Below are 6,936 nucleotides of genomic sequence, written 5' to 3' on the forward strand. Positions count from 1 at the left end.
CCTCCTATCAAGAAGATCAGCCCAGGGCAAAAACGAAGTGCAGGATCCCATCTATCTTTTCTGAGCCTCCATCTTGTCCTATGCTTGTGCTTACTGGTGGCCTTAGGAATTCCCCTGTTTAAGGAATTTGAATGTCCCCTCTACTCCCCATGAAATAAACTTTCTTCCCCTCTGGGGTGCTCCAATTGTATGAATGAAAGTAGGTAATCCTTCACCTCAGGCTGCTTTGATTTGTTTCTTACACTGCTTTAGCCTTCCACAAGCTGCTTCTGCCTACAGGGTGTGTTCTGGGAGATGGCGCCCCATATAAGTTTCCTGGTTCAGTCTTTCAGGCAGTTTCCCGATAGACTGGCAAGGATATACAGGCACCCCTGCATGTACATAGTGGTTGTTCTGCTCCCTCCAGAACAGGACCAGGGACCCACAATGGGAGCACAGGCTGGCTCCACACCATGATGGGGAAGGGATGGTGGAGGGGCCAGCAAGTGTGCCATGAGCATCTCCTACAATTTATAAAGCTATGTTTTCTTGAATCAGCCCTTACCCAGTTACTGCAACCCTTTAACTCTTTTCTGGAGGTCTGAGGATGATGACTCTGCCAGTTTTTCCTAGTTGTTCAAAGATTCTGTGGGGTATCGGCACCCTGGAGTGTCTTACACCTCCATCTTGGTTGACCAGATCGTATTTCTTTTATCATCAGTAATGAGGAGCAATCCCTTCCCTGCCTAAATTTAGTCATCTTAGAAAAAGGTCTAGAAATATGTGTTGCAATTCTGAATTTCTGGTGCTTTATTTTCTTCTTCTTTTATGGAGTCACATAGTTTCTAATCTAGCCAGAACCTCTAATCCTGTTATTAAATAGCAATGTCTGGATTTTCTAAACTTATTATATTGAACTTCCTTTCCTATAAGATTTGATTGCTGAAATATGTTTTTACAAATTCCAGTTTTCCCCTCTTCTCTGGTTATCAGTCTGTGAAACTCTTGAAAAGTTATGTCCTTTATTTTGCTCTTCTTGGCTAGTGGGTACCTTTGATTAAACTTCCCTTCAACTTAAGGTCTGACCATATTCAGGTGGAATCATATTTTAACTATAGGGACATAAACATTTTTATTTCCTTAAGTTAAGTGCTATAATGCATAGCAACACATTTGCAGATTGGGTTCCCTGGGAATCAGATGCTGAGATGGAGTTTAGCAGGCAGGATGTTTATTAAGGACTGCCCTTGGGATCATCATGTGTGGGCCAGAGGAAGGAGGCACTGCCACTCAGTTTCTCCCTCTGCCCAATTCTGCTTCCTCCCCCTCCCTTGAACTCATATTTCATTAGTTTGCATAATACTTAAAATTAAATAACATAAATACAATTACAATTAGAATAAACAGATGTGAGAACAAAAACCCAACTTTTTTTTTTTTGCTGCATAAAGCTTCCTTGTTTACACTTAGTTCTCAGCTTATTAGAGGGCTGCAAGGTGGTTGGTTAAAAAGATGCCTCCTGGCTGGAGGAGAGGATCAGGCAGAAGCCTGGATGCCAGGGGAATGCAGAGGGGCCTCCCAAAGGCTTCTGGGCTCTGGAGCCTCCTAGTTGTGCTTGAGGGTGAGCCTTCTGAAGAGATATTTATTCGCCCAGCCTGGCCTGCAGCTGGCCACCCTGCAAAGGTTGGTCAAGTGGTCTCCCATCTTCTTGATGAGTTTCATCTCCTCATCTAGGAAATGGCTCTCCAGGAAGAGATGAGTGTCTGTGTTGGCGGGTCTCAGGGCATGCAGATACAAAAAGGGCCTGGTTCAGGGTCTTCTCTAAGCCATGGCAGCTTCCATAGCATCCAGGGTTTTACCCTACTCATCATGGGATAGCTTCTGCTCATCCTGGAAGAGGGCACAGCAGCCGTGCTGCTTTTGCATCTTTAAGAGATGCTCAGTGCCTTCCCACTTCTTTGCCAACACGTGGTGGTCCACGCCATCCAGGGCCACATCATTGCATTGGAAATAGAAGCCCAGAGAGAGGCAGGTATAGGAGGACCACTGATGCATGTTGACCAGGTTGTTGATGGAGGCCTCCACTTCTCCTGAATAATTCTGAGGGATCCAGGAGCTCCTGGTTGGCAGATGAGGAGCTAACCCCCCAAAATGGTGTTAGCTGGTCCTGGAAGTGGGCGATTGTGGAGAAGATGTTCCCGGAGGTTGAATGAGAGAGGAAGTTAGAGGGTGGTCTGAGGCTGAAGGAGGGATAGTCCCTGGGCCTGTTCTATGCAAACACTGTTGAATCAAGAGAGATCTCTTGACCACTAGGTGTGCTGCCCAACTGATTATTTTAAGCATACAGCTTCAAAAAGATTGAAACTGAGTTGTGTGGATGGATGAGAAGGGAGCCTGGTAGCTGTGGCCATTCTGAGTGTCATGGGCTTTGGTCACCTTGTTCTATACAGGGAATGAAAGGGTCAGTCAGTTAAGCAGAGGACTTCTACAGGGACTCTATTGTCTCCTCAGAGGCTAACTTTGGCTGTATTTTTGCTTGGGTACAATATAAGACTCTCGTGGTACAATTTTATATGTTTTAAAAACAATATAATTAACTTTTGTTATTGTTGAGTCAGAATTCTTGTGTCAAGAGGGTTCTAGCCTCTTAGTAGGCCACAAGCTGGAAGTAAAAGAGATGGAGCAAGACCCTTCTTGGAGAAAAGAATGGAGTAGGCTGACAAATAGGTTATGCCCAGAGTTTCAGATCAAGGTGAGGAGCAGAGCAGAGATGTGTAGCATCTTAGGGCTGCAAGGACCTCGGCAGGGATGTAGGAAGGTGTTGTGTTTATGGGTGTGGGAGTGGGGAGTTGCGGTGTGCTGGGGAACAACTTTAATTTTTAATTTCCCTTCTAAATTTTTGAGACTTTTAATAGTGATCTGCATTAATTTTATAACTAAAATTAAACACTCGGTAGCCATGTTTAATTCAACTGACTGAAAAATACATATAGACTTGTGAGCACTTCAAACAGAGTGTGGAATCGAATCACTGCACCGGGTTCAGCACAGCAGCGTAGGCTTAGGCTACTGACCAGAAGACGTAAGTAGTGTCTTACGACTGGCTATAATTGCGTTATGAGCATGCGTGATTTGATTTATTAAATGCAGTCTCTCAAACACACATTTAAATGAAATGATTATGAATCGAATCATTTTAGATCTGATCTATTATCTTAGAAATTGGTTTTCACAAGAAACAAGGAGCCCTAGAAACCATAAACTTCCACTAAAGGAATTTCCTAGAGTCATGGAAATCTCCATGTTTAGTAGATAAGCAATTCCTTTTCCAATTAAGAACCGGAAGTACCATGGAGGTCAACAGCTTCACGGAAAGTGCAGAGTCATTCAGGCAATGATGCTTGTCGGCAAGGTGGGGAGGGAAGATGGCTCCATCGGATGGATGAGCACTTGCTGCTTTTTTATTTGGGGGTGGTGGTGCATTTTTTATATCCCAAGGGAACTGCTTTAAGCAGCTCTTTTCCTTGGAGCTTTCATTCTCACTTCAGGCCCTCTGAGTCATCTTTTTTCCAGGTGGCAAAGCTGCAAGAATTAGCATAGCATTTCCTCTATACTTACAGTAAAGGTGTATTTTTGATGGGTTCATTTTCCCTCCTTTTCAGCAAGAAGCAGTAAACCCACCAGATGCAGAATGCATTTACTTGCCTCATTTAATCTTCCCAAGAACCCCGTGATCTGAGTATTATCATCTCCATTTTATAAATGACGAAAGTGTGTCTCAGAGCATTCAAGCAACTTGTTTAGGTGACACAGGAATCATCATAACCTACTGCAGAGTTCAAATTCTAAGCCAGGTGGATCTGATCTCTACGCACATTCTTACATTACAGCAGGAGGCTCTGGGTAAGAAACTGAAGGCAAACAGCCAGGTACCACATGTAACTCGGGCTGGGGTTCGACAATGCTTCACCTAAAAGCATTTAAAGACAAAACACCATGGAGGCCAAACTGAAGGATCTACAGAGCTGAATTTGCACCAAGAATTAGCATGCAACTTCTGCAAATCAGGTTTGGAAGAAATATTAAACAGGGAAATGCCACATTCAATACTTATCTTAAATTATTTAAGAAGCTAGATGAGAGGTAAATAAATACTCAGGCAAATGAGAGAAGGCAGCTTTCCCTTCAGGGGAATTTAGTGTATAGCAGAATGACCTGTCATAATTTGAAGACCCATTAAGTGATATCATACAGGTTAATGGAGAAGGGGTGATGATTTCCAAGTCACTGTCAAGGGCTTTCTTATTTCAGGGAACATTTACCATAAAGTTCAAATGCAAAAGATAATTTCATTCTATGGAACTCATCACAGTGGATGCAACTTATACCAGGGCTACTCAGAGTGTGATCCATGTACCAGTGCCAGCCCACAGACTGTTACTGGTTTGTAATGAGATAAGTACAGGGATTGAGAATAAGTTCAGAAAGTTCTATAGCAATTTGACATGACTGTGACATTGTATGATCAGTGGGCTTGCATTTCATGCTCTTTAATATCATTTTTCTATTATCTTATTTTTGTTATATTTTACAAAATTATTGGTCTGTGACAATAGTTTGAGAAGCAAACATGTGAATTAAGAGGATGTTAAATTCTATCCTAGTGCATACTAAGCCACATGAAGATGCATGGCTTCTGTCTCTGATTTGAACAGTTTTTTTTTTTTTTTAATTTAAAGAAAAACAACGGGTATTGCTAGTAGTCTTTCTATTGACTGATTTAGTCGCAGATGTGCTAATACAAAGTAGAGCTGTGCTGGCATATTAGAGACAAATTAGGTAGGTAAATTGGATCACTATGGGAGGCTCGGTATATTTCAGAATAGATAAATAACAGCTTTATGCATACTCTAACAAATATAATCATGAGAGCCCTAATTTAAAAAAATTAATAACACTTGAATATCCTGACTCAAACAGCTATTTGTTAAATGCCTCGAATGTGTCATTGTGTTTCCCTTAAGTTTTTAAAAGGAGTTTTATTTTTATCTTGAGTGTGCCTGGAATACATACTTCATATTTATTTCTCTAATTTCTTATATTAGAACAAATTATTTCAACATCCATAAATAAAGCCCTTTGCCCTTCAACCGTAACATAGAATTTGGTGATTTCAAATGATTATTTGCAACTCTAGCTAAGTGGCCCCTAGTTATGTGAAAAAATTCACAGGCTATTTCTGAATGAAAAGCTACCTCAGAGTTCTAAATATGCCCACAGCATTGCAAGACTTAGCATCAGCCACTCCCCTTCCCCCCAAATTCTAGAGCTATTGGGGGATCCAGGCTGGGGCAGAGGAAGATGGCTCACCCAGAGGCCATGGAGGCCAGGCAAGCTCTGGGGTGGTTCTTCTCCAGTTACCAAGATGCCCAGCAAGGCTCTGAATCAACCACCAGCTCTACCTCAAGGCTACTTCTGAATGACTCTGTGTATTGCTCTCCCCCTTTTCTTTTTACATATGGTGTTGTTATGGGTTGAGTTGCAACCATCGAGAAGATATGTTGAAATCCTAACCCCCAGTACCTCGGAATGTGACCTTATTTGGAAATAGGGTCATTACAGATGGAATTAGTTAAATAAGGTCATACCGGGGAAGGGTGGACCCTTGATCCAATATGGCTGACGTCCTTATGAGACCGTGTGACTATGGAGGCAGAGACTGGAGTGGTGTGGCTCTGAGCCTTGAATAGCCAAGGACTGCTGGCCACCACCAGAAGCTGGAAGGGGGGGGGGAGGATTCTTCCCTAGGGCCTTAGAGGGAGCACGGCCCTGCCAACACCTTGATTTAAGACTTCTGGCCCCCAGAACTGTGAGAGAATAAAATCTGTTGTTCCAAGCCACCAAGTTTGTGGTAATTGGTTCCCACAGCCCCAGGAGACTTAAGGCAGGTGCTCCTTTCCTTTGTAAAGCCAGCACCTTCTTGAGGGGTCTCTCCCAAAATGGTTGAGGGGGTTGCATGTGGTCTCTTCAGCTTCCTACTTCCTCGTTATCCTTGAAAGTAAGCAGTGAGGTTGTTTTCATTTTAAGGGTCTTATTTGCCCTGGTCTCTAGCTCCTCAACCCATTCCAGAGCATTATCCAGCAGCTGCAATGCCCCCTTCTTAAGTCCCTACTCACCTTTGGTACCTTCCGGTCTGGGGGATCCCCCACCTTTGTAAACCTTCCGTGAGTGCCTTCCATTTGTATGATGTTTTGAATTAAAAATAATTTCATTCTTAATTGATAATCAGTTTTGATCCATGATAACGGCATTATTTCAAAATAGTTAAATATTTTTCTGGAAGCAATCCACTGTTTATTTTTTGTTTCTTGTGAATGATAATGGCATATTTTTTATTTTATTTTGCATGGTGGTTGCCATTTGTTTTCCTCCCTTTTGTTTTGGTGGTGGTGTGTATATTTTCATAGTATCCTAACCAGCATTCTAATCTCTATGAACCTTTTAATGGTGCAATCATGGTAAATTTACAAAGATATTAACAGATCAGCAAATGCTATGGTATTTGCAGTATCTTCTTAACAGCTATAACTGCTAAGAATCATTAGGCATATTTTAAAAAATTCTTTGGAACAGAACATATGAGATCTGATTATACATTGAACGTCAGTGATTCATCAGACTAAAAGACAATTGTACAGAAGATATGTGTTAATCATGGGTCCTACTTTTAGCAGTCAGAGAACCCTAGAAAAACAGTTTCTGACCTTCAGATTGTCATGTTTTATTTACAAGATCTGAGTGTGGCGTACTTAGCTGATATTGCTTCAGGGACTTTGGGATCTGAACACATGAAGACATAACACAAAGAACCTTTTCTTTTAACCAATGATCATTGCACGCTCAGTAAATATGCCCAAATGCTCAAAGCCATTTCAATTTCTACAGAATCTGTAAAAC

General features: G+C 41.9%; 1 pseudogene; it reads right to left on the reverse strand.

Annotated features, from left to right (window-relative positions):
* Nucleotides 1-1,584: 1,584 nt before the first annotated feature.
* LOC119523353 lies at nucleotides 1,585-6,218 on the reverse strand (annotated as a pseudogene).
* Between the last annotated feature and the right edge of the window lie 718 nt (nucleotides 6,219-6,936).

Source organism: Choloepus didactylus, chromosome X (assembly GCF_015220235.1).
Source record: "Choloepus didactylus isolate mChoDid1 chromosome X, mChoDid1.pri, whole genome shotgun sequence".
In the NCBI taxonomy this organism is placed as follows: Eukaryota; Metazoa; Chordata; class Mammalia; order Pilosa; family Megalonychidae; genus Choloepus; species Choloepus didactylus.